This window comes from Jaculus jaculus, chromosome 2, assembly GCF_020740685.1.
Source record: "Jaculus jaculus isolate mJacJac1 chromosome 2, mJacJac1.mat.Y.cur, whole genome shotgun sequence".
Taxonomy (NCBI): domain Eukaryota; kingdom Metazoa; phylum Chordata; class Mammalia; order Rodentia; family Dipodidae; genus Jaculus; species Jaculus jaculus.
In genome coordinates this window covers 91,891,779-91,918,445 of record NC_059103.1, presented here as the reverse complement: position 1 = coordinate 91,918,445, position 26,667 = coordinate 91,891,779, and positions in this window count along the sequence as shown.

The following is a 26,667-nucleotide window of genomic DNA, read 5'->3' as shown; positions in this document are numbered from 1 at the left end:
AAGTACTCTGACAGAAATCTGTCATTCTTTTAGAAAACCTTGTAGGTTTCTCTGATCAAAAGCTCATTGTGGGTGATAGCCCCATGCTGGTACTGGGAGTTACAGGTCAGTGCCTCCTAAGAAAATGAGGAAAAAAGGTAATAAATAGGAGCTAGAGAGGAGAGGGGTGGGGGAGAGGGAGGGAGGGAAGATGTAGAGGATTTAGGTTAGACTTGATCCTACCCTCTCCAGTGTCTTGTGGTTCAGGTGTTTCCTGTAAGGGCCTGGTTGATGAATTTTGTATATAATTCTATCCAAACTAGTATACACATCAATATGCTTTCCTTTTTGACTATACTTCTCTCTCCACTGGTTCTTTCATCTTTTCACATTTAAGAGGAGTAAATTTTCTTAAATTCAAATACCTGCCTTGATCTCCGTCAATTGAATCTCAAAATGGTGAGGGGTTAAGGAGTGTTTCTAAACCTTGTTTGTTGTTAGGAACTGTTGCTTCTTCCACTAAACTTTCAAATATGTTGAAGTCATAATCTAGAATAATCCAAAGAGATGTAAACTTTGTTAATGTCTATTTCTGACATTTATTTCTTCTCTAAAATAGATGAATTTAAGAGGACTAAGAGATTAAAAATGTTAAAAAAATTTCAATGGGTTATACTAAATTACATAATATAGTCTAGATGTGCACATTAACTAAAAAATTTCCCTTGTGATAGAACTTTAAAAGACAAAGGCATATTAAATGGTGGATTCTATTTGTGTTAGACTGAAAGAGATATCTCAGTTGTGCTGCAGCATGTCAACTGGGCTACTCATGTTCCTAAAGTTTCTGAAAGACTTGGAAGGACAGGCTCAATTCTTTGGAATCCCTTACCATGTGCATCCCTTTCTGAAATGAATGCAGTATAAGCCTAATGTTGAAGGCTACAAAGAAAAGCATATATTTTATTCTTGATGAGTTAACAATGTAGAGTGACAAGCACAATACTACCTGTCTTCTGGACAGACAGATTTTCATTGCATACACAAGGACTGTAAAATATTGGGCCCACCAACATTCTATTACATATGAGGGAGGAGGGCATGAGGTTCAAATCCCTCCCTGAGGAGTTGTTATCATTTAATGGTTGCTGGGGAGCAAGAGACATTTTCTGCAGTGGTATAGCTACCGGTAAGTCACACACACTTTGTTACTACTCCACCCATGCTCATGAAGGCAACTCTAATTAAACTCAGTGGATTTCTCTCACACACACAATAAAAAGACACCAGTGAGGAATAATGAATTATGTGGAAAACAGATGGGTATGGGACAAGTGAACATTATAAGAAAGGATTATGATCAAAATATATACATATATAAATATTCTTAATATTAACACTCTTAATAAAAATAAATTTAAATATCAGAAACAGAAAAGATAAGTCATTATACAGAGCCCTGAGAGAAACATCTTTATTCATGGTCACAGTAAGACTTCAAACGATTGCACAACATACATATATGCTATTGTAGTTACCTTCTCATTGCTAGGACAAAGTATCATACATTAAGCAGCTAATGAATGGAAAGTTTTTCTTTGGCTTACAACTGCAAAGGGAAGCTTAATGATGGTAGAGGAAAGTTTGTCACGATCAGAGAGTGAACATTACCTTCGCCACAGTAAGTTGGAAAATAGCTATAATACAGTGCCCCAATCTTGGCAAGGGGGAGCTGATTATAAAAACTCTAAATCCATCCCCCAAAGCACACCTCCTCCAGCAAGACTCCACCTCCAAAATTGCTACCAGCTGGGTACCAAGCATTCAGAACACTTGAGTTTTGGGGAAACATCTGATTCAAATCACCCCATGTCTCTTGAAGGTAAATTGTGGCCTTAGCAGCATTTTGTCCATGTTCATGTTGAAATTTGCTTAATTGTGCGACAGAGGTGGTAATTTCCATTTTAGTGTCTCTTCTCTTCCAGTCTTCAACCTTATGATGTAAAAGGAATCAAAGCTCCCATGAGAGTATGGTAAAATCCAGAGAAAACTCTGATAAGAAATATTGCTCATTTAAGTAGGCTTGCTGCCTTTCTATGTGTGTTGTAGCTGTGTATTTGTAATTTATCTATCATCTGTTATCTTAGAATTAGCCTACTTAAGATTTTTTTTAAAAAACTACAGGTCAATTTCAATGTTCAATGATATTATCAGTTGGACAGAGACACTTAAAATATCTTTAATTATAGATTGTCATATGATTTTGGACATGTATTCTTATAGATGTTCTAAGACCAGTGATACTGGAAACAAACCCTGACAAAATCCAGGGATCTTTTGATTTTCAACGTACTTTCAATTTCTCAGTGTTTGTAAAAATAGATATTGGGTGGTGAACCTTGTATTATAAAGGAGTATTAAAAGATAGACATACAAACTAACTTGGTGGCTAGTTTATTTCAATAATAATTAACATTTAATATAGCTGGGGTTAAATTTCTTTTAGTATTCCTTACAGTCTATAGTGCATTTTAAAAATTTTGACCAATAATTAGTTAGCTAATGTGATTGTAATGACAACTCCACTCTGAAAACTTACACTTAGAACCTGATAGCTGTGCTGTTTTATGAAGTTAATATCTCAATATGTATACCTAACTATATCAGCAAAGCATGAAAAATGACTAGTATGTTACTTTTATTCAAATAAATGTATGGATAATAAAAATGTGTGCTTAAAAATATAAAAGGAATAACGCAACATTTCTGTTAAAAGGAAGTGGTCTATGATTTTTTAATAGGTGATGATCACGATGATCACTAAATGATTTATATAGTATTTTGATTTCTCTAGAAACATTTAAGGAATGATACAATGCTTTTACTTGCCTTTAGTGAACCATTTGTTGAATCATATAGAGGAAGAGTAAAGGCCACAAATGTATAAACTGAAATAAATTTTCACAAATTGGGTGCATTCGTGGAACTGTGGCCCACTACCAAAACACACACACACACACACACACACACACACAGACACACACACACACACACACTGCCAGAACTTCTTTGTTCCCCTTTCAGTTATAAGTGGATAGTTAAGGTTGACTATATCTTGATGACCAACCACATAGGATGCTAGATTGGCTTTATAATTAAGGGAAGGAAGTGAAACTTTGGGTCCTTTTACATCCTCACCAACTCTTAGTATCTTGCAGCTATTTACTTTCATCATTCTGGTGGGAAGGTGTGTAGTAATATCAATGTTACTTTTAATTTGCTTTTCCCAAATGACTAATGAAACTGAAGGATTTTATGGCCAAAGTCTTCTTTTATGAAGTACATTTTAAAGTAGTTTTGGTTATGTCTTTTTAATTCATTTGCAGTTTTTTTAATATATGCTGTGTAAAACTTGGATAAATTTATAATTAATGTGTATGTTTCCATCAATCATGGGTTTTATTGGGTACTGGTGACACTATGGGTTTTGGTCTCAGAGTTGTTATAAATGTCACTGGAGGCAGCCATGAGACTGAGACTTTGAGCAATATTGCTTATGTTTTCAATGAATTTCTAAGACTAGTTACTACTGGAGGGAGTGTTTCTTTCTCTTGATGATCAGAAGTTTTCAATTCTAATAAAGTGAACTTTACTAATGCTTTTGTCTCAGGTTTAGAATATTTTGTGCCTACTTAATTTTTATATTTTATATTTATATATTTTATATATCATATATAATACATAATATATAAATGCATATATAATATATATTATATATAACATATATAATATATATTTCCAAATATATATATTTATATTTTTTTTATATTTTATATATATCAATTTTAATAAAGTGAACTTTACTAATGCTTTTGTCTCAGGTTTAGAATATTTTGTGCCTACTTTATTTTTAAAAAAGAATTTTGAAATTCATGAAAATTGTTTCCTTCATTCTCCTCTAAATGTGTAAGCATTGTACTTTCACATCAGTCTCTCTGGAATTGGTTAAGAGAATTCTATTCTTAGTACAATTTTTGAAGAAACTCATGTTTACCCATCACTTACTGGTGTACTTCTGTAAAAAATATGCGTGTCCTTTACGTCACTGAATTCTGTCCTATAGACTGACTTGTTCTCTGTGTGTTCTTAATATGGTGTGTATTTATTGTGGGTATTTGAAAACTTTTGTATGACTTTGAGTGTTGCAAACACTTGATCAAAGGAGATTTTTATTGCATTATTAGAATTTCACTGAGCTTATATTCTAGAGAAGAGTATAATCTATGTTCTATTGGACCTTCCAATAATATGTCACTTTATATATTACTTTAATATCAATTCTTTATAGTATGTACCATGAGTTCTTCATGATGCTTTTTCTGTGGGGGATAATTCCAAGGAATATGATATTTCTTTTTTTCAAATAAATTTTATTTATTTATTTACTACACAGAGAGAGAGATGCAGATAAAAAGAGAGAATGTACATATCAGGGCCTCTAGCCACTGCAAACAAACTCCAGACACAGGTGTCCCCTTGTGCATCTGGCTTACGTGGATCCTGGGGAATCAAACCGGGATCCTTAGGCTTCACAGGTAAATGCTTTAACCACTAAGCCATTTAACCAGCCCCATGATATTTCTTATATAGACTGTTAAAAAAAAAAACAACTTTATCTACTGGCATATAGATGCAATACTTTTTATGACTGACTATGTGTATCCTGGTAAATTGAGCCCAGGCTGGCAGGCTGTATAAACAAATATCTTTTCCCATGCAAACATGTACTTAATCCAGATATTTTTATTTTTATGTAGTTTGTTTTATTAAAACATTTTACAAATTTATTTTAATTTTTAATAAAAACTCATAATTATTTTATAAATCAGTTAGTTGATTATTTATTATAATATTTATTATTATATCCACTGCTGAAATAGGTAAGTGCAATTATTTATTGATTTTGTGTTCTATGAATCTCTTAAGTTGATTTGCTAATATTAATTCTATCACTTTAGATTTTCCTAAATATCCCTTATGTTGTCTTTCAATATCACTTTTATTTCTTCACTTGTGAACTATTATAGTTTTATTATTCATTTATTTTTTCTTATGTAATTTTAGTAGATTTAATGATGAGTGACTGTGAAAGCACCTGAAGTTTTGTCATTTATGTCACTAGTCTCTCAAAATGTTGCACATCAAATTGAGTGTCTTCATTTCTAGCCATGCTTATTAAGAGTGTTTTTCACGGGATGGGCAGATGACTTAGAAGTTAAAGTGCTTGCCGGGAATCCTAAGGACTCATATTTGACTCTCTAGATCCCACATAAGCCAGTTGTACAAGGTGATAAATGCATAAGGTCACACATATGTACAAGGAGGCACATGCCTCTGGAGTGGATGGAGGCCCTGGCATGCCCATTGTCTCTCTCTCTCTCTCATAAAAAAAAAAAAAAAAAAAAAAAAAAAAAAAAAAAAAAAAAAAAAAAAAAAGGGCTAGAGAGTGGCTTAGAGGTTAAGGCATTTGCCTGAAAAGCTGAAGGATCCCAGTTTGATTCTCCAAGACCCAATAAGCACAAGGGAGCTCATGCATCTGGATTTCATTTGCAGTGGTTGGAGGCCCTGATGCGCTCATTTACTCTCACTCTCTCTCTGTTGCTTTCTCTTTCTCAAATAAATAAATAAAATATATTAAAAAATACAAAAAGTATGTTTTTATGACTTTCATTGGAAACTTTAATATATTAATATATGGAAAATTGGTTGTGTTCTCATCAGGTTATCCGTGCGTGTGTCCTCTCCCCTGATCCCTTTCCTCTGGAGCTTCCTTCAGTGGAGCATTCATAGTCACTGTGGAGACTAAGTTGTACCATTCACTTTCTGTGGGAATAACAATGCCTCATAGTATACATTTCAACCCTGTAGCTCTCAATTAATTTTTGTAGCCTCTTCTGAAATGTTCCCTGAGACTTGGAGGGCATGTAAGAAGTATCCTTTTATGTTGAGATCCTGGAAGGCTCTTATTTTTTGTTTCTATGAAATTTTTTAGTCTTTTAGTGTCTAAGGTTATCTTCATAGATTCTCTGGCTAGCAGTGAGAGCAGACCTCATATTTAATCTGCCACTTCCTCTGTAATGTTTCCTAGGCCCTGACAGATGTGATAGAGATAATTAAGCTAGTGCTAGGCACTGGGATTTCTCTTGATATTTTGATAGGTCTTGGATCAGCATGGTATTCACCACAATCTGTACAAAGCAGCATTGATCAAAAGTGATAAACATATATATTTAGAAGGATTTTTGATGAGCAGGATCTCTCTACTTAGTTAGAGAACAGTGCATACTTTCCTCTGAGGCCTATTTTCTTCTATGCCATAGGCTTCTGACATGGTTCTAAGTATTGGACATGAATTACCTCCCACTGAGTGGTACTCATGTCCATTCAACAGCAGTTGGTTACCCTCATAATGTATGTGCCACTATTGCATGAGTGGGTACATCTTGATTGGTTGATTTAGTAGCTTGTAGGATTCATACTGTTGATGACTTACATAGTGCAACCTGCATAGAATTTTGTAGCTCTATGACAGCTAGTCATCAAAGTGCTAGGTTCCATTTCAATTCCATCTTGGTGTCTCAACATACTGCGAGTGCATCCTGTGGTGTTTTAAGTAACAGTGTCTTACCATCTATTTCTTGTGTAACCAAGTTCTTTGGCAAGGGCCGATATGGCTTTTCGATTATGGTTTTAGTGTTAGTGTCACAGAAGTTTATTCATTTTATCTCACTTATATTAATATGGGTGTCACAAACAAGACAGGTATGAGAGTTTATACTACTTGTTACCTTATTACCTTATTATTTCATGGATTCTGGCAGAAGACAAGACTATTAGTTAGTATTAGAGTTAGGGAAAATATGTTTTTTACTTACTACAATAGCACTTGTAGTTCATTTGATCTGGTGCCTGAAGTTTCAGTTCAACTTGAAAAGGTCATAGGATACAAACATACATAACGACATGTATTGGGACAGAAATCACTAGGTAAGAAATCTGTCTGGCATAATGTTCAGTCAACAAGCATGCAGTTGTTTGTCACAAAGGCACATGTACCCTGCTGGACTGTCAGAAAACCATGATTTAGGTTTTTTTTGTTTTTGTTTTAGCAGGATTATACTATCTTCCCATTCTGAAGCTCATCACTTTGCATCACTTCTTGAAAAGATAGTCCTGAGCAGGCCTGTCAGTACCATGTTTGCAAGATGTGCAAAACCATGGAAGACCCATGGAGGGGCGCTTCCTCAATTATAGTGAATGGCACTCTACTATTTTTGAATGGTGCACCACCCCTAAGTAAAGCACCTTCAACTTTTAAATTCTTAATGTCCTTTTTCTGTTTGCAAATCGCTCTTGCTAATGCAGATAATCAGGTTACACTTGTCTGGAACAATCTGTACATAGACTCATTCTGCAAAGGTATTATGGCCATTAGTTTACAGATTCAGTAAATCTATGGAATAAAAATGATAAAGGCTATTACTGATGCCATTCAGAAATGCAACTGAGATAAAATAATGATCTCAGAAGTCCATATGGTATTTTCTGTGACCATAAAGAAATTATAATCTGAGATCCCAAAGGAATATGTGCTATAAATTATCACCATAAACATGAATTGCATAAATATCCATATGCTCTTTTAGAATGCTAAAGAGCAAAGTAAGGTATAGTTTCAAGTGACACATTCTAATTGGCTTAGTTTGAACATGGAAACTAATGAAGAAAACACCCATACAGCATGGTAATGGTATCTACCACTAAAACTTATAGAGCTTTTAAAATGTGTATATCATCACATGTACCAGACTTATCAATTCATGAATAGTTATAAGTTTAGCACTTTACGTTGGTGGCTAATTGCATTGTTTGTAAAGTAAAATCAAGCCACATTCTGAAAAATGTGTTGATATGCCTTTTGTAAATTTGTGTGCACTAGTGAGCCTTTGCATATTCCTGTTTATTGAACTATTATTTACTAAGAAGTTAAAGAAAATTTGAAATGAAAAATCTCATCATGTTTCAACATGAATGTTGTCATTTTTAAAGACCAACAGTATTATTTGTGTCATTGAATACTAAATACTAGGACCAATATAGTATGCACAGGAAGAGTCAATCAATATTATTGTCATTATGATGTTGCTAATGAGAGGTTACAGTGTCCTATGATGCAGTGTCTCTTTGATACTTAGGAAACAATGTCTGACATGACTCTCATTTATCCTCACCCCATGATGTTCATATCCCTTTTTATGCACGCTGTGCACAAAGACATACCTCCAATGACAAAACTACAGCAAGGTTATGTGATGTTACTTCAGAGCTCAGATTATAAAAGACTTATTTCTGGGGCTGGAGAGATGGCGTAGTGGTTAAGCGCTTGCCTGTGAAGCCTAAGGACCCCGGTTCGAGGCTCGGTTCCCCAGGTCCCACGTTAGCCAGATGCACAAGGGGGCCACGCGTCTGGAGTTCGTTTGCAGTGGCTGGAGGCCCTGGCATGCCCATTCTCTCTCTCTCCCTCTATCTGTCTTTCTCTCTATGTCTGTCGCTCTCAAATAAATAAATATAAAATGAACAAAAAAAATTTTAAAAAAAGACTTATTTCTGTATGCTCCAATTGGATGTCAAGCTTCCATATAAGAACTGTCCCATAGAGAATCCCATAAGGCAAGGACTCAAAGAAGGAGATGGTCTTAGACCAATTAGGTAAATTATAAAGTAAAGGTGTTGATTCGGCCAATAGTTCAAAAGATGCAATGGCAGAGAATCACATGTGTTAATGGTTCACAGAGTCCCAAGTAGTACAGGATACCATGCTTATAGACAAGAGTATGTGCTTGTATGTGTGATTTCTGTTTTATTATTCCTTTTCTTTCTCACTCTGTCTCCCTCTCTCTCTTTCTGTGGTTTTCAGGTCCACCTACATAAGTATTCATAAGTAAACACAGGAAGACAAGACAATCTCAAGTGTCATTCTTCAGGTGCTTTCCACATTTTTCTTTGAGATAAGGTCTCTCATTGGTCTTCTGCTTATCAAGTAGGCTATATTGACTGAGTAGCCAGCCCCAGGGATCAACCTGGATCTGTCTCTCCTGATGTGACACTCTTATAGATGTGAACCACCATGCTCAGCCTTTTATATAGGTTCTGTGGTTTGAATTTGGGTCTTTATGCCTGTAAGAATAGCACTCTACCAACTAAGCTATGTCCTAAGGCCCCCTTCTTTTGTTTAACCTCCTTTTATAAGTCATTAGGATTCAATTATTGATCTCTATACTAAAGACCTTAATTAATTAATTAATACTAAACACCTGTCAAAGACCCCAGATCAAAACAACATAATTGGATTAGGAGTCACTAATACCTCACAGTGGGAATGAAATTTCAACACATACCTTAGGAAACACACTCAAACCTTATTCCAACCAAAGCCACTTATAGTCCATAATCAGAGGAGAACTGAGGTTTTCAGTCCAACAACCCACAAATACCACCTTCTGCCAATGGCTAAGTGAGCAATTCTCTCAGATGTGCCTTAATTTCAGCAGTGAGAGAAATATTGAAGCATAGCACCCAACTAACTCAAGCCAAGGTTCTGACCCACAAAAATGAGAAGCTGAAAAGTCTATCTTGTGATTTGAGTCACTATGTTTTTTAGGAATTCTTTCACTCAGAATAATCAACTTATAAATAGCATCTCCATAACTCAGTGGGAACTCCATAGATTCATACCAAAATCAGTTAGATGTTTGGGAATGTTCTAAAATATTTTAAACTAAAGGTGAAATAATAACTTTTAGTTCTTACATAAATATGCACATATGATAATATATTGACTTATTATGTATTTAGGTCCTATATTATTTCTTTGTAATTAATATAAAATATTAGTGTGAAGAAACACTTTAGAAATTATCAGGCTGCAGTGATTGCTCAGTGTTAAAGTATCTTGACTGCAAAGCCTAATGGCTCAGGTTTAATTCCCCAGAACCCACGTAACCCAGATGCACAGAGTGAAAGATGTGTCTTGAGTTTGTTTGCAGTTTCAAGAAGTCCTGGTGTATCTGTTTTTTCTCTGTGTCTCTCTCTTACACACACACACACACACACACACACACACACACAATTAGTTCTCTTTCTCTTTCTCCACACAAATAACTAAATAAAATATATATTTTTAAACTAAGTAATACAAGAATCAAACTTTTATTCAACTTCTATGTATTTCACACTTTTACCTATTAAACATTGAAGAAATAAAACCAATAACATGGTGGAAATAACAGAGCAGTCTGGGTGACCAGGGTCTCCTATGTAATGCCCCATCATAAACTGGCTCTTTTGATGAAGGTTTGTAGGTATGAAGAAGCAGAGAAGTATATTTGAAACTACTGTGCTAAGTGCCAGCCTTTTGTGACTAGACAAACTTTTAGCAAGCAGTCACTGCAGAACAGCAGCCTAAAGCTTTACTTCTGACGGTATCTCTAGGTTGGCAAGGGAGAAGTGCTCTGGTCTTGCTGGGTCCTGTCTTTTTGATTGCAGGGGAGTCAAAAGTAATGTTTTGGTTAGGAATGTCTCTATTTAATGCCTCATTCCTATCTCTGCTTTTTTTTTACTCTGTTGGGATAAAGTGGAGTTAGGTGACATTTATATAATTTTTTTCTTTTATAAAATAGAACTTTAATTATATAATACTTGACAAACTTGTTAAAATATGTACTGTACAATATCTATGTTTTCTCTATTTTTCTTTGCACTAACATCTTCTAGCTTTATAGGTTGCCATATGTGTTTTGTAATTTCCCTTAAATGTTAACCTCACTGATAAAAGCATCTTCAGTTACCAACAGAGGTAAATAAGACAGGCTAGAATTTTCAAATTGCTACTTGAAGATTTAGAGACTACATTTTAAAGAACAGATATTTCTTCTATTATAATAATTAAAGAGCCAGGTCAGTTTGATTACATCAAGTGAGAGGTAGAGATAGATGCAATGTTCTCTGTCAAAATTAGAACAGTAGTATCTTATTATCATTATTCTTCAAATGTCATCAGTATTATAAAGACTGTTTCTCCTTCTCCACTACCTGGGAAAGGTTGCCAATGTTCATGAAAGGCAATAAGAAGTCGACTAGAATAGCTGGATTATGGGTGGTACAATGCCATAGTAATGATATTGATCATAATCCCAAAAGATAATCTTGAGCACAATAATTGTAAATATGATAATACTACATTTTATCCATTTATAAGGTGCTTCAGGCAGATCCAAAGTCAGTCTGTAGCAGCCATTATAACTGAAAGGCCAACCCTATGATTCTTATGACCATTTGCATTTAAAGTTATATTGATGTAGCTTCAGTATCTTAGCTTAAAACTAAATTATAAGAGACAGATTTGATGCACAAATATGTCAGTGTAAAGTGCAAGCCTAGTTCTCCATCTTTGTGCTTTCAACCAATGCAATTTTCAGAGTGCTAATACCAAATTCAATCTTGGGACAAAAATTTTTCCTTAGTAATGTATATCCATGTTTAAAGAAGCTATAGAGCCAGAGAAAAATAACACCTGTCACATCAAATTAATATTTTAGGTAGGATTTTAAATATTAATTATTTTAAAGAAATTAATAATGGATTTGTTTAGAGGAAGGAATGGATGCACCAAGCCTCTTGTCCCTACAAACTTCAGATGCATGTGCCAATTCATAGGCACTGGGAACTTAAACCTGGGCCATCAAGCTTTGTAAGCAAGCACTGTTAACCACGGAGCCATCTCTCAAGGCCTAAAATTTTAATTGTTTTATTACAAATTAAAATTATTTTGATTTTATGATTAGTCAGTAGATATGAGAAAATTATTTGCTTTATTTTAAATATAACATCACATCCATTCAAGCACTAAAAAGTTTGATTGTAGAAGCATAGAAATAAATAAACAACTAAATATATATGTATGTATGTGTGTATATATATATATATATATATATATGTATTTATATATGTACATATCCTATAGCAAGGCAAATGAATAAAATTAATAGAGTTTTTACACTCAGTACATAGCATTTGACAAAAAAATTAGCTGTGTAAAGTATGAAAGAAAAAGTACAGCATGAAATTCATCTTTAAAGTGTATTTCTTTGGTTATGAATAATGATTATTTGTTTTTTATATTTCTGTGAAAAAATTATCACATGTCAACAGTTTACCAAACCATCTCAAGGTAGAAGATAGTATAATTATGTTTCTGGATTTTTGCTTTCAGTGAAAGGATAGTGCACATATTTTCTCTTTTGTGCTCAATGAGACAGCTGCAAATGCATTTGGTGCTTTATCCTTGATATATTAGCAGACCTGACCCTAAAACTTACCAGTGAGTTGAAGAAACCCACCTTGGTTAGAACAATGATGTATGAGTTAGAATGGCTTACATGACATAAAAGTACTTGTCTGCATATATATATATATATATATATATATATATATAGAGAGAGAGAGAGAGAGAGAGAGAGAGAGAGAGAGAGAGAGAGACAGAGAGAGAGAGACAGAGAGAGAGAGACAGAGACAGAGAAAGAAGTATATATAGATATATATAAAAGATATAGATATAAATACAAATATCTTGATTTTGTCTCCAAAATATCTTTTTAAAATATTTTATTCATTTAAGTGCATGTACACACACACACACACAAATAAAGAGAGTGGAGAGTATGAGTGTGTGCCAGGACCTCTAGCCACTGCAAATTAATTCAGATACATGTGCCACTTTGTGCATTTGACTTATGTGGGTGCTGGTCAATCAAACCGAGATCTTTAGGCTTTACAGGCAAGCATCTTAACTGCTGAGCCTTCTCTCCAGCCCTCAAAAGTTCTTAAAACCCAAGTCCCCTTTGGTACATCACGCTCTCATCTTTAGGGAGTAACAATTACCATCCACTACCATAGTGGCAAGTGGTTGAATCACTTAGTAAGTAACAAAAGGGCAAAAAGCACATAGCAAATGACAGTTTCAGAGAATTTTTTTGAAGCTGACATCAGTACTTAACCAGTAGTCTACTGGCCAAAATTAAATGACCGTTATGAGTTTAACTACAAAGGAGATTGAGCATTTCGGATATTTATGGGTTAGTTATACATACAGCTATGGGAAGAGAAAGTAGGTACTAGGAAAATTACCTCTATTTGTATGAGTTTTAAGAAATATTGTTACATCATTCATTGTTTTTCTGTGTTATTATGAAATTGTCCCCCCAGGTTCATGAGCTGAAGACCAGTTGGTGGTTCTATTTGGGGAGGTGGTGGAAACTTGAGGAAATAGGATCTGTTTGGAGAAAGTAGACCACTGAGGTGTGCCTTTGAAAGCGATGTTGAGTGAAGCCCTATCCCCATTCTCACTTTCCGGATCTGGGCTACTTTCCAGTGAGCAGCTTTGCTCTGCCACATGTTCTCTCCTCCATGATGCTCTTTCTCACCACAAGCTAACAACAATGCCGCCAGCAGACCATGGACTGAACTTACTGAAAGCAAGAGCCAAAGTAAGTCATAACTCCTTTAAATTGTGTCTCTCAAGTGTTTGTTCACAGTGATGAAAAAGCCAACTTAACGTATTAAATTCTTAATACTGTACTTTGTATCTCATAACATATATTTATACTACTAATAATTTATTTCATTGTATCCTCCACTAACATAATGCTTCTTTAATGAGAAAATGAAGTTTTGCTTGTCTTCATGAAAGAGGCAAGAGCAGAACATGACAGATAAGTGATTAGTTAATAAATGCTCAATAAACAGTTAAAGTCACTTATGGATCATCTAGCCAGTTTCACTCACTGTAGTTAGAGTAACAAAATATTATCTTTACTTAGAAAGGCAAGAATCACCTTGTTTTTTGATAATCTATAAGACAATTGGCATATAATAAGAGGTCAATGCACATTGGAAAAATCAGAAGGCACCTTATTGTTGGGGGAAGTTAAAATGAGCTTTGGAAATGACTGAGAAGAGAAAAAAAGACCTTTCATTTTCAAACTTCATTTGCTGATGTACCTAACAAGCATCTTGAGGACTGGACAATAGAGAGGGTGGAGAGGGAGGGGAGGGTAAGGATGGGGGTGAGGGAAACACAAAACTGGACCAAAATGGAACTGGTACCATAAAATTCTACATCCTAACAGACAGACTAAATGGTTGAACCTTTATCAGATCCTTAGAAGGAACTACTGAATCACAGGGCCCTGGATAGGGTATGATGAAGACTAACCTTAATCTTCTCCTGTTCCCCCCACCCCTCTCTCTCTCTCTTCTCTCCATCATTTTTTATATTACCTATCTTTTCCTTCCTTCTCTTCCTTGGCACTGGCCTTTAACTCCCAGTACCAGCATGCAGTTAACATCCACAATGAGCTGTTGATCAGAGAGACCTACAAGGTTTCCCAAAAGAAGACAGATTTCTGTCAGAGTACTTGATGATCAACCAAAGATTAGTGGTGAGATCCTACTGCCAAACACACCAAATGCTGTTGGCACCAAACACGAAGTGACCTGGCTGGAATCTGGAAGAGAGTTAGTCCCCAGACAGTTAGTTTTCTATTGCCAGAAGGTGCTACCTGAGCAACTGGGGGAAAATGGGCAACATGTATCTAAGCTACTCAACATTAAACAACCTGACATGATGCTTACACAAGTGCAATAGTGGCACACAGCCATAGTGGGTAATCAACTGCTCTTGATTTGGCAAACTGATCCACTAAGTGGAATGAAACCCATAGCTGGACCTAAGAAACAAGTCAGAACCAGATTCCCCAAAATGAGCCCATGCACATTTGGGTTAGAAAATCTTTTGAATACCATAAGCAGAGTTTAATGTAGCATTGTGATAGAAGTTCCAAAGACTAGAAGGATGAGAGAAATGTGGACTATAGAGGCTAGCCTCATGATGTTTCAGAAGGGGGGAAAGAATTCTATTAGTAACTAGATTACAGACAGTTAATGTAATATTCTGGAAAAGAATCTGACTACATTCTTCTCATGCCCTGATAATTTAGTGAAGTTGACTTTAAAGACAATGGACTCGTGTATTTGGGGAGAAATTTCAAAGAAGAATAATATTGAATCTATGGCATTGTTGTTGCTAATTTTACTGATTCAGCTCTACAATGAAAATGAGCAAAATGCAGAGAAGAAAGGTATAAATATCTATATATTTATATGAAAAGAAATGTGAGAAATTTGTAAGTTCTTGACAAGGAGATTATACTTGTTTTGGCTGTGATTGTTAAGGTATTAAAGAGGAGCATATTTTACTGTTCTGGGACTATAGGAAAGATGCCTTATGGCAAGACCTAACCCATGGAATACTCAAGATAGATAACAATTTATGTTACAAAGAAATGACCTGAATACAGAATACTAAATACTAAAGGACTGCAATAATTGCAGTGTTCCCATGTAGGCAATCATGAAGTATTACACCACAGTTCCAAAGAGCTGCTGAGCCTAAGCAATATGAGGCAGAGTGGGTACCTGTATTGAGACCCTGATGCACTGTGTTACATTGTGGAGGTGAATTTTCAGTTACAATGACAATCCCAGGGTGTTGGAGATGTCAGGACCATGGAACAACTACAAAAGAAACTGAAGGCTTGGGGTGGTTGCGGTCCAGAAGAAACTACAGGCAATGCAGCTATAGTAGCAAAGCTACTATAATTTGCCCAGATGTTTTTATCCTGAGTCCCCAGTGCAGTACACTGAGCTTCAAAATTTGGTATTTTCCCTGCTAGAATTCCATATTGTTTGGTCCAGTCTTTCCTTGCTATGCTGACATTCCTCCCTTTTGGGATGTTTATTCTGAGTCAGTATATATCGAAATATGGCAGTATCTATCTTTCCCTGCCCAGAGTAGTTCATTTAATATAATGTCTTCAAAATTCATCCACTTGTGCTATTCATTGAATAATTTCTTGAAATTTTCTAAATTGAAAAATAGTCTACAAAATGTCAACATTAGTTGATCCATTTATTTGTCAATGGAAATTTAAGATGTTTCAACATCATAGCTACTGTAAACAGTGCTGCTATGAATATGAAAATGCAAATTTCCTGCCTTTATAAAAACATAAAACATAGTCACATAGCATGAATGACTACATTCCAGGTGTGTAATTACCTTGACAATAATAATATATCACAAATAAATGAAATAGTAGAAAATATATGGATATTGGTAATAGGTTCAGAGAAAGCATGAATGTTGGCCTTCCTTCAGTGCTTCATACATAGCCTATGTGGGTGCTCAATGCAGGGAAAGTGACTCTGCTATACATTGCCTGGTCTATGACTTTCTGAAACATTGGTATAAATCTCCCTGGCACTCTCATCCTGGCGTACTGAATTCCTTTTCTTTCTGTACAAAGCATGAGGTTTCTCTGTCATGACACTAATATCTTGAATAATTAAAGCAATTTTGACCTTACTCATTCTGTCTTCAACTTTAACTGAATTTAACATGCTCCTTTTATTACCAAAGTGAAGATTTTCTTAGATCTTTATGGTTCACCTTTTGCTTAGAATTCACATATAAACCTCACTAAACTATGTCATAGCCTGAGTGGTATGCTATCATTAAATTTCCTTTGCTAAACAAATTAGACCACTACTTTTGAATTTTTTCCACACAAGTTCTCATAACATGGGCAGAATAAAGCCAGAATTTTTCCCAGAATATAACATGAATGACCTATAGCCAAGTTGCCAATATAAACTCTGTTATTTCTGAAATTTTATGGGCCTGACCTTTAATTGTTTGTATTTCTGTTAACACTTGGGTGCTCCAAACTCCCACCAGAAAGAAATATTACTATGCTTAAAGAATTCCAGGGCTTCTCTAGACCTTAATTCTAAACTTGTCCACTTTTCTCCCACAATCCAGCTACAAAGGTCTTCAAAGCACATAGAGTAACTACACACTCCTGGTACTACTTTTCCCTTTAGTATGTTTTCTTTTCTTTTCTTTTCTTTTCTTTTCTTTTCTTTTCTTTTCTTTTCTTTTCTTTTCTTTTCTTTTCTTTTCTTTTCTTTTCTTCCCTTTCCTTTTCTTTTCGAGAGGTCATGATAGTGGGAGTATGTAGCTAACACTCCCCACATGTTAGCAGACCAGTGAGTAAAGAAGATGAGACATACTAGGGCTGCGCTAGTTTTATGCACCGTTCAACTCTGTCCCATTCACCCACTTCTTAATCCAGAGTACACCTCCAAATATTTTCATAACTCTCCAAAGCAGTACCATCAGCTATGGACCAAGTGTTCAAACACAGGAGCCTGCGGAGGACATGTCACTCTCAACCCATAATAAATAGCATAAAATATTACATAAGCTTTGCTGGATAGAGTTACTACTGGAAATTTCAATATTGTTTCATTATCAATCAGCTGATTTGCATCTTTTTCTCTACCAGGATATCAATCATGGATAGAGTATGCAAACCTCTCCAATCCTGGCATGTGGCAAGCACTGTAACTGTCTTCTGATCACAGTATTCTCAAGCCCTTAACATCAGGGACTATATCTATGACCCTTGTCCCTTAAGGCTTGCCAGATCTCTGGAATTCTTTCAGTGAAAAGAGTCTGTAGTTTCTCTTCTCTGGATATTATAGCCTTCTTTCTTTCTTCTACCTCAGCTGCCTATCCTCTCTCACCTTCTCTTACTTCTGCCATGTGTGTCCCTGATTCTGTCATAAGTATTCTCTAGAACTTTTCAGCTGCCTGTGATTGTTGTGGCCACTGTCATGGCTGCTGCTTCTAGGGCTGAGACTATGGATCCATTTTCCTGCTTTTGCCAGTGCTGCTTATGTCAGTGCCACTTCTGATTCTGTCTCTGCTACTGCTCAATTGCTGGTTGCTGCTGCTGCACTCACCACTGACACTCTACTACTGTGGTTCACTGCTGTGTCAGGCACCTGTGCTACAGCCCCAGTACTGCTGTCAAGGGTCTGGCTGCTTCACAGCTACCCTGGTGCCATTCCTGCAGCTCTGCTATTGCTGCTGATCTTCTGGCCAGCCATACCACTCCTGTGACTCAGCTAGTGCTCGTTGCAGGTTCTGAAAAATCCCATTGTTCTGCAGTTATAGCTCTTTGCCCATGGCCCCACAATCACTCTACTACTACTTGTTTCTTTTATAATATTACCAGCTCTTTTTTTTTTTTTCATGATACCAATAGTCATCAAGAAAAGATCTGTCAAGGCAAACATTTTATTGGGTCTAATTTGGCCACACCAGGTGGCATATCTCCCAGCCTGCTCACAAAGTGAACAAATCAGTCTGATCGTATAGTCAGCCAAGGGATGTCTATACCCATCACTGCAGACATTCTGAAAATGGAGGATTATGTCACACCAAGTGTGACATTGTCCCTTTGGCAAAATGGTGAGTCAGCACAGGAAGTCCTCCATTTTTGGCCTGGTGGAAGTGCCTGGGGGGAAGCACAACCCAAGCTTATTGAAATAGTTATGCATGCAGCTGCATTTTAAGGAGCTCAGAGTGGCCCATCAGCAACAAGTGGCTGAAGTTGTCATTCTGCAAATTCAGGGTGATCATGGAGGGTTCAAAATGTCTGGTGCAGACCTGAGGCTGGTCTAGCTAGTTGTTTGATATTGCTGAAGGTCACCAGGGAGGTTCTAACATATGTCCATTAAGGAGTCAAATATCACCATCCTCTACCACTTTAGCTTTTTTATAGGAAAAAAATACAAGGAAAGTCTTTTTCCATTCCTATGTCATGGAAAGTACTTCCTATATTTTCTTCTACTAGTAGTCGAGTTTCTGGTCTTATATTGAAGTCTTTGATCTATTTGGATTTGAGTGTAGTGCATGGCGAGATGTGTGGATCAAGTTTCAACTTCCTGCATATGGTTATCCAGTTTGTCCAGCACCATTTGTTGAAGATGCTGTCTTTTTTTCCAGCCTATATTGTTTGGGCCTTTGTCAAATATCAAGTAGCTATACTTGTTTGCCCAAAATCTGGGTCCACAAGTCTATTCCATTCATCTATACTCCTGCTTTTATGCCAGCACCATGCTGCTTTTATTACTATGGTTTTGTAATATAGATTTAGATCAGGTATGGTGATGCCTCAAGAGGTATTTCTTTTTCTGAGGATATGTTTGGATATTTGAGGCCTTCTGACTTTCCATATGAAATTTGGGGTCATTTTTTCTATCTCTGTGAAGAACACTATAGGGATTTTAATTGGAATTGCATTAAATCTGTATATTGCCTTTATAGGATTGCCTTCTTCACAATGTTAATTCTGCCTATCCAGGAGCATGGGAGGTCTTTCCATTTTCTCAAGTACTCCTCAATTTCTTTTTTGAGTGTTCTTGTGTTTTCATTATATAGATCTTTCACTTCCTTGGCTAACGTTATTCCAAGGTATTTCGTTTTTCTGTTGCTATTGAAAATAGGAACATGTCCCTTATTTCTTTCTCTGAATCTTTGTTATTTGCATATAGAAAGGCTACTGTTTTTTGTGCATTGATTTTTTTTTTTTTTTTTTTTTTGTATCCTGCTACTTTGCTATAGGAGTTATCACCTTCAGGAGTTTTGGGATGGAGTCTCTCTGGTCTCTTACATATACAATTATGTCATCAGTGAATAGAGCTAACTAAACTTCTTCCTTTCCAAATTGTATTCCTTTTATTTCTTTCTCCTGTCTTATTGCTTGAGCTAGGACTTCTAGTACTATATTGAAAACCAGAAGTGAGAGTGGACAACCCTGTATTGTTCCTGATCTTAATGGGAATTCCTCCAGTCTCTCTCCGTTAAATTTGGGCCTTCGGAGCTTTGTATATTGCCATTATTATGTTAAGATATGAATATTTATAATAAGGATTTCCATTAATAATGATTTAATTAATAGTGTTTAAAAGTTCTTTAACCACATTCAATGTCTGTTCAGTGTCCCAATGGGAGGTGAGTCCTATTTATCTCTCTTCATCTTACTTTATAACTCAGCTATTCTGCCTCAACATATATACACATGTGAAACTAATACATATGTCCACAAAATATCATGGAAATTTTACAATGATAACACAAAAAAATAAGTAAACAAGGAGCAGGTGAAAGATTTTTTTTTAACTTTTTATTTATTTTATTAGTTAAGTATACAGTATATGCAGTTATGTTGGTACCACAGTTAGCCTCCTCCCTGCCCCCAACTCCACAGGGTCCCTCCTCATTGGGGAATATGGGTCATGCAGTTTAGGTCTGCTTCAAAGGTGAGGTCCTGGAGCTTCTGTATCTCTGGATATCTGGTTTGGTAGAGGTTGAGTGTTCTCTGTGTTTATGTCCTTCATCCTTGTGCTGGTACCATGTTCACCAAGAAAGCAGCACTCGTGCTCACTTCCCCAATTACTCTTAGTTTCATCTTGGGGCCCTTTGGAGGTATGATGGGCTGGTTCTCTCATCAGAATCTGTGTCCATATGAAAAAGAGAAGAAAATTCTCCAATGGAGAGTGAAGTTAGGGTCAGATAAATGGGATAACCTTTGTTTTTCAAGAGAGAATTTAATACATGTAGGCCCTCTTGTAGCCCACATTGGTGGGAGCTTGATAACAGAGAGGGGGCTCATTTTTGGCTATGGTTCTTACTTGATTCCCAGCTCCAGCTATGGGTTCCATTCCACTGAACACCTCAGTTATCCAAATCAAGAGCTGTTGGTTTCCCATCATGGCTATGTGCAACTTTTGCACTTGTGTGAGCATCATATCAGGCTGTTGGTTGCTGAGTAGCTTAGACCATGAGTTGCTTGGAAAGATGTTGGTCTTTTCCCCCCAGTTGCTCATGTAGCACCTTCTGGCACTAGACAGTCTAACCATCTGGGGACTGACTCTTTTCCAGATTTTAGCCAGGTCACTCCATGTTCTGTTCCAACAGCTTTTGGTGTCTTCAGCAGCAGGGACTTACCACTAACCTTTATTGATCATCAATTACTCTGACAGAAATCTATCTTATTTTGGGAAACCTTGTAGGTTTTTCTGATCAATCATTGTGGATGTTAGCCATGTACTGTTACTGGGAGTTACAGGTTAATGCCCAAAAAGAGAAAGAAGAAAAAGATAAGCAATATAAAATATAGAGAGAAGAGAGAGAAAGAGAAAGAGAGAGAGAGAAACAGGAGAAGATTAATGTCAGTCTTCTTCATACCCTCTCCAGGGCCTTGTGATCCAGGTCTTCCCTCTAAGGGCTTAATGAAGGTTCAACCATTTAGTCTGTATTTTAGGATATAGAATTTTATTGTGCCATTGCCATTTGTGTCCCCCATCTCTAACATTACCCTACCCTCCCACCCTACCCACCCATTTGTCTGGTCATCAATATGCTTATTAGGTTTGTCGGCATCTTGGGTAGATTCAGGTTAGGAGACATAGATGAGTGAGACCATGCAACATTATCTTTCTGTAATTGGGTAAGTTCACTAAGAATAATCTGTTCCACGTTTAACTATTTTTCTTCAAATTTCATTGTGTTGTTTTTCCTTATTTCTGTGTGTAGAATTCCATCATGTAGGTATACCACATCTTGGTTATCCATTCATCTAATGATGGACATCTCTGTTGATTCCAGCTCTTAGCTATTATGAATTGAGCAGCTATAAACATGGTTGAGCATAGTGCTCTGATCCAAGACATGGAGCTTTAAGGATAACTGCCCAGTAAAGGAATAACTGGGTCTGTTGGTAAGTCTATAGACAACCATTTTAGGAGTCCCCATATTGCTTTCCAAAGTGGTTGTACTATCTTACATTTCCACCAACAGTGGATGAGGGTTCCTATTTCTTCACATCCTCACCAGCATTTATTTTCATTTGATTTTTTTAATGTTTGCTATCCTTAGTGGGGTAAGGTGGAATCTCATAGTTGTTGTAATTTGAATTTCTTTGTTGATTAGGGATGATTAAAATTTTATTAAGTGTGTGTTTGACATTTGCATTTCTTCCTCTGAGAACTGCCTGTCCAGTTCTTTGCCCCATTTTGTGAGTAGGTTGTTTGACTTTTTATTATGTTTTGAGATATTTGTAGATTCTAAAAATTAGGCCTTTTTCAGTTTGCTACCAGCAAATATTTTTTCCCATTCTGTAGGTAATCTATTGGATCTGCTTATTGTATGTTTGTCTGTGAAGAAATTTCAGCTTCATGAGATCCAAATGGTTGAGTGATTGTTTAAGGTCCTGTGCTACTGGGGTTTTGTTCAGGAAGTCTTTTCTTATTCCTATATCATGGAAAGTTCCTCCTATATTTTCCTGTAGTAATAACCAAGTTTCCAGTCTTATATTGAGATCTTTGATCCATTTGGACTGGATTGTTATGCATGGCGAGATATGTGGATCAAGTTTCAGTTGCCTGCATTTGGTTACCCAATTTATACAGCACAATTTTGTCATTTTGTCAGACTATATTGTTAGAGCCTTTGTCAAATATCAAGTAGCTATAGTTACTTGACCCAAATCCAGGACCTTGATTCTGTCCCACTGGTCTATACTCCTGTTTTTATGCCAGTACCATGCTGTTTTTATTACTATGACTATGTACTATAGCTTAAGGTCAGGTATGGTGATGCTTCCAGAGGTGTTTCTTTTGCTGAGGATGTTCTTGGCTCTCCAAGGCTTTCTGCTTTTCCATACGAATTTTGAGATCACATTTTCTATCTCTGTGAAGAACAATGTTGGAATTTTGATTGGTATTGCATTAAATCTGTATATTGCCTTTCGTAAAATTGCCTTTTTCACAATGTTAATTCTGCCTATCCAAGAACATGGGAGGTCTTTCCATTTTCTCAAGCCCTCCTCAATTTTGTTTTTGAGTGTTTTTATGTTTTCATTGTATAGGTTTTTCACATCTTTGGTTTAGGTCATTCCAAAGTATTTTGTTGTTGCTATTGAAATTGAGACAAAGCCACTTTTGTCTTTCTCCTTTTCTTGTATCTTTGTCTTTTTTTTTTTTTAAATATTTTTTTGTTCATTTTTTACTTATTTATTTGAGAGCGACAGACACAGAGAGAAAGACAGATAGAGGGAGAGAGAGAGAATGGGCGTGCCAGGGCTTCCAGCCTCTGCAAACGAACTCCAGACGCGTGCGCCCCCTTGTGCATCTGGCTAACGTGGGACCTGGGGAACCGAGCCTCGAACCGGGGTCCATAGGCTTCACAGGCGAGCGCTTAACCACTAAGCCATCTCTCCAGCCCATCTTTGTCTTTTGTATATAGAAAGGTTACTGATTTTTGTGCATTGAGTTTGTATCATGCTACTTTGCTGAAGGAGTTAATCACCTTTAAGAATTTTGAGATGGGGGATCTCAGGTTTCTTATGTATTCCTTTTATTTCTTTCTCCTGTCTTATTGCTTGAGCTAGTACTTCTAGTACTACATTGAACAGCAGACATAAGAGTGGACACCGCTGTCTTGTTCCTAACCTCTGTGGGAATTCCTTCTGACTCTCTCCATTAAGTATTATTTGAGCTGTAGGAGCTTTATATATAACCTTTATTATGTTGATAGGTAAACTGTCCATGCCAATTCTCTCCAGTATTTTGATCATGAAGTGATGATGCATTTTGTCAAAGGCCTTTTCTGCATCTATTGAAATGATCATGTGGTTTTTGTGTTTAAGCTTATTTATGTAGTGTATTACATCAACAGATTTCTATATGTTGAAACACTCTTGCATTCCTGGGATGAATCCCACTTGATCAAGGTGGATAATACTTTTGATGTGTTATTGGACTCAGGTTCTGGGATTTTGTTCAGGATCTTTGCATCTAAGTTCATCAGGGAATTAGGCCTATAGTTTTCTTGTGGCATCTCTGCCTGGTTTTGGTATTAGGGTGATACTATCTTCATAGAAGGCGTTGGGGAGCTTTCCCTGTTCTTCGCTTGTGGCACAGCTTGACAAAAAATGGTTTCAGTTCTTCCATGAAGGTTAGATCCCAATGTTAGGACAGTTAAGGGTATCCCACATTTCCCTCATGTTCTGTTTATAGAAATTTTTGAACTTACTGAAATTTTTGGACTCTTGAACTATTTCTTCTGTTTTATCTTCCAGATCTGAGTTTCTATCCTCCACATGGCTGATTCTATTTTTGAGTGCTTCTATAGATTTTTGGGCTTGTTCAATTTGGTTTGCATTTTCTAGTACTTTTCTTTGTATAGTTTTCTTCCCATTCCATGTTCCCTTTCACATCATCTTCTGTTTTTCTCGACATTACTTGGAATTCATCCTTGCATTTCTTTATGCCTTCATTGAGCTTATCCAGCTAGTTATTGAGGTCCTTTTTTTTTTCTCTCTCTCTCCTTAAGATCATTTAGCTGTCTTTGGACCCCTTCTAGGTTCTTATCCTAGGTCTAGTCTAGCAATGACAGCACATACAATTATCAGATCTTTGTTGCTTTTTTACAAGTTCTGCCATTTTCTTAGTCAGGGTTGCATAGCTTCTAACTTCATTTTAGTGCTGTGATCCTAATGTCTCTTCTATGCTTTGATTAGAGCCATCCATTGTGGGTCTGAGTGATCTTATGGGATTTACTTGCATTTGATTTTTCATGTTATTCTTTTTGCACTGTGGTCTGCCCATCACAGTGTAGGAGGCTTATTTAATTCAGGAGGAAGCTATAGTCTACCCTTGAAGTGTTTTTGGTGGTTATTTCCTTTTGTGTTTGCTTCCCATATTTCTCTGGTGGCAATGAGAGCTACCTGCTCCAAGGGAAAGAACCTGTGAGGCTCTGGTGGGGCCTAAAGACCCGATGTAAAGGCTTGGTCCATGATTAGTGGATGAGAGTGTGTGGTCAGGTGACCCAAAGTTGGCAGGAGAATGTGAGGGGGTAGTGGCTAAAGGGATGGTGTTCTGGAGCCTGGAGGTACATGAGGAGCTAATCTGGCTTTCCTGGGTTCAGAAGGGAATGGGAGGCTGTTGCAAGTGGGATGGTGTTCACGTGGGCCGGGGAGAGTGGGACAGTGTTCATGTGGGCCAGGGAGAGTGGGACAGTGTTTGTGTGGGGCAGGGAGAGTGGGGCAGCTTTCTGGTGCAAAGTTCATGTGGGGTGGGAAGAGTGGGCACAGAGTGTGCCTTGGGTGGGGTTGGGGATAGTAGGAAAGACTTTGCATGGGGCAGGGGGAGTGGGATATCATTCACGTGGGGGAGGGCGAGTGGGATAGGTTCACATGGTGTAGGGGGAGTGGGGCAGAGATCATGCAGGGTGGAGAAGTGGGACGCAGGTCACATGGGGCAGGGAGGGTATTGCCCATGAGGGGTGGTGCAGGTGAAGCTACATTGGCCTGGGTCCTCTTGTGGGCAATTTGTACAGGAGGAACCTGTGCCTGGGTCTATGACTGTGATGGCTTCCTGAGGGGACTAGGGGACTGGTTGACTACCTGAGAGCATGGGAATCAGCTGACTCCCTTTTTGCCCCTCCACACTCTCCCACAGGAAGTCTATTAGAGTCTGTTCCTCCTTAGAAGACCCAGTGAACCCTTAATGTCTTGCCTTTCCTTCCTCCGGGGTGTGGTGTGGTTAGACAGATGCCATCTTGTCTGGAAGTCCCTTGTTTTATTTTTGAAAATAAGGTGAAAGATTTTTTAAGGCAGGGTCTTACTCTAGTTCAGGCTCACCTTGAAATCATTCTCTAGCTCTGGATAGCCTCGAATTCACTGTGATTCTATTACTTTTGCCTCCTTAGTGTTGGGATAAAAGGCCTGTGCCACACACCCAGCTATCAAATAATAAAATTTATTTAACTAATTATCTCTAAGACAGTTTGGCATTCAATTCATGGGGAATTATGGTTTATTTGGTCTTTTTCTACTTTGAAATGCTGCAAATTTTATATTTTCATTTATACTGGTTACATCCTTTCCCCTGCCCAACAGATAAATTGTGTACACATGTTAATAAGATATAACTTAGCTGCTGCTTTCCTTATCAAGCAGAACAGTTACACATAATTGCATACAGCAGTCTACACTGGATTTAAGAGAATTATATTTTGTTTTACTACCTGAATAGGTGAAATATACTGTCATATGTTTTAATGATATTTATTCAAAACAATCATACATTTAAATACTAATAAAGTTTTATAGATTAAAAAAATGAAAGTTAATAGGTGACATTCTTTTAAAGCTCAAGAACACAGAAATTTAAGTGAAGAAGAGCCAAATCATTCATAAATTATTATTCTTTAATATCATTTGATTTGACGATTAAATGAAAATTAAAGCTTCAAATTTCTGAAAAGCAACAAAAAGTTTCATACCTTCTTTAACACACAACAAACTCAAAAGATAATTTATAGCTATCTAGTAAATATACAAAAATGGAACAAATTAAACCATTAAAATATAGCAATAAATAGTTGGAGAAAAATAACAAAGGAGAACGTAATATAAATACAAAATAAAAATTAATATAGAACAAATAAATATAAAATAGTGTATTAGTAAACATTTGATGGATATTAAGCATTCCTTGTTGGTGGCTAGGGAGATGGCTCAGCTGCTAAGATCACTTTCTCCTAAACATTAGGGCCTGGGGGAGAGGCCTGAGACCACCTGAGCTCTACTTTCC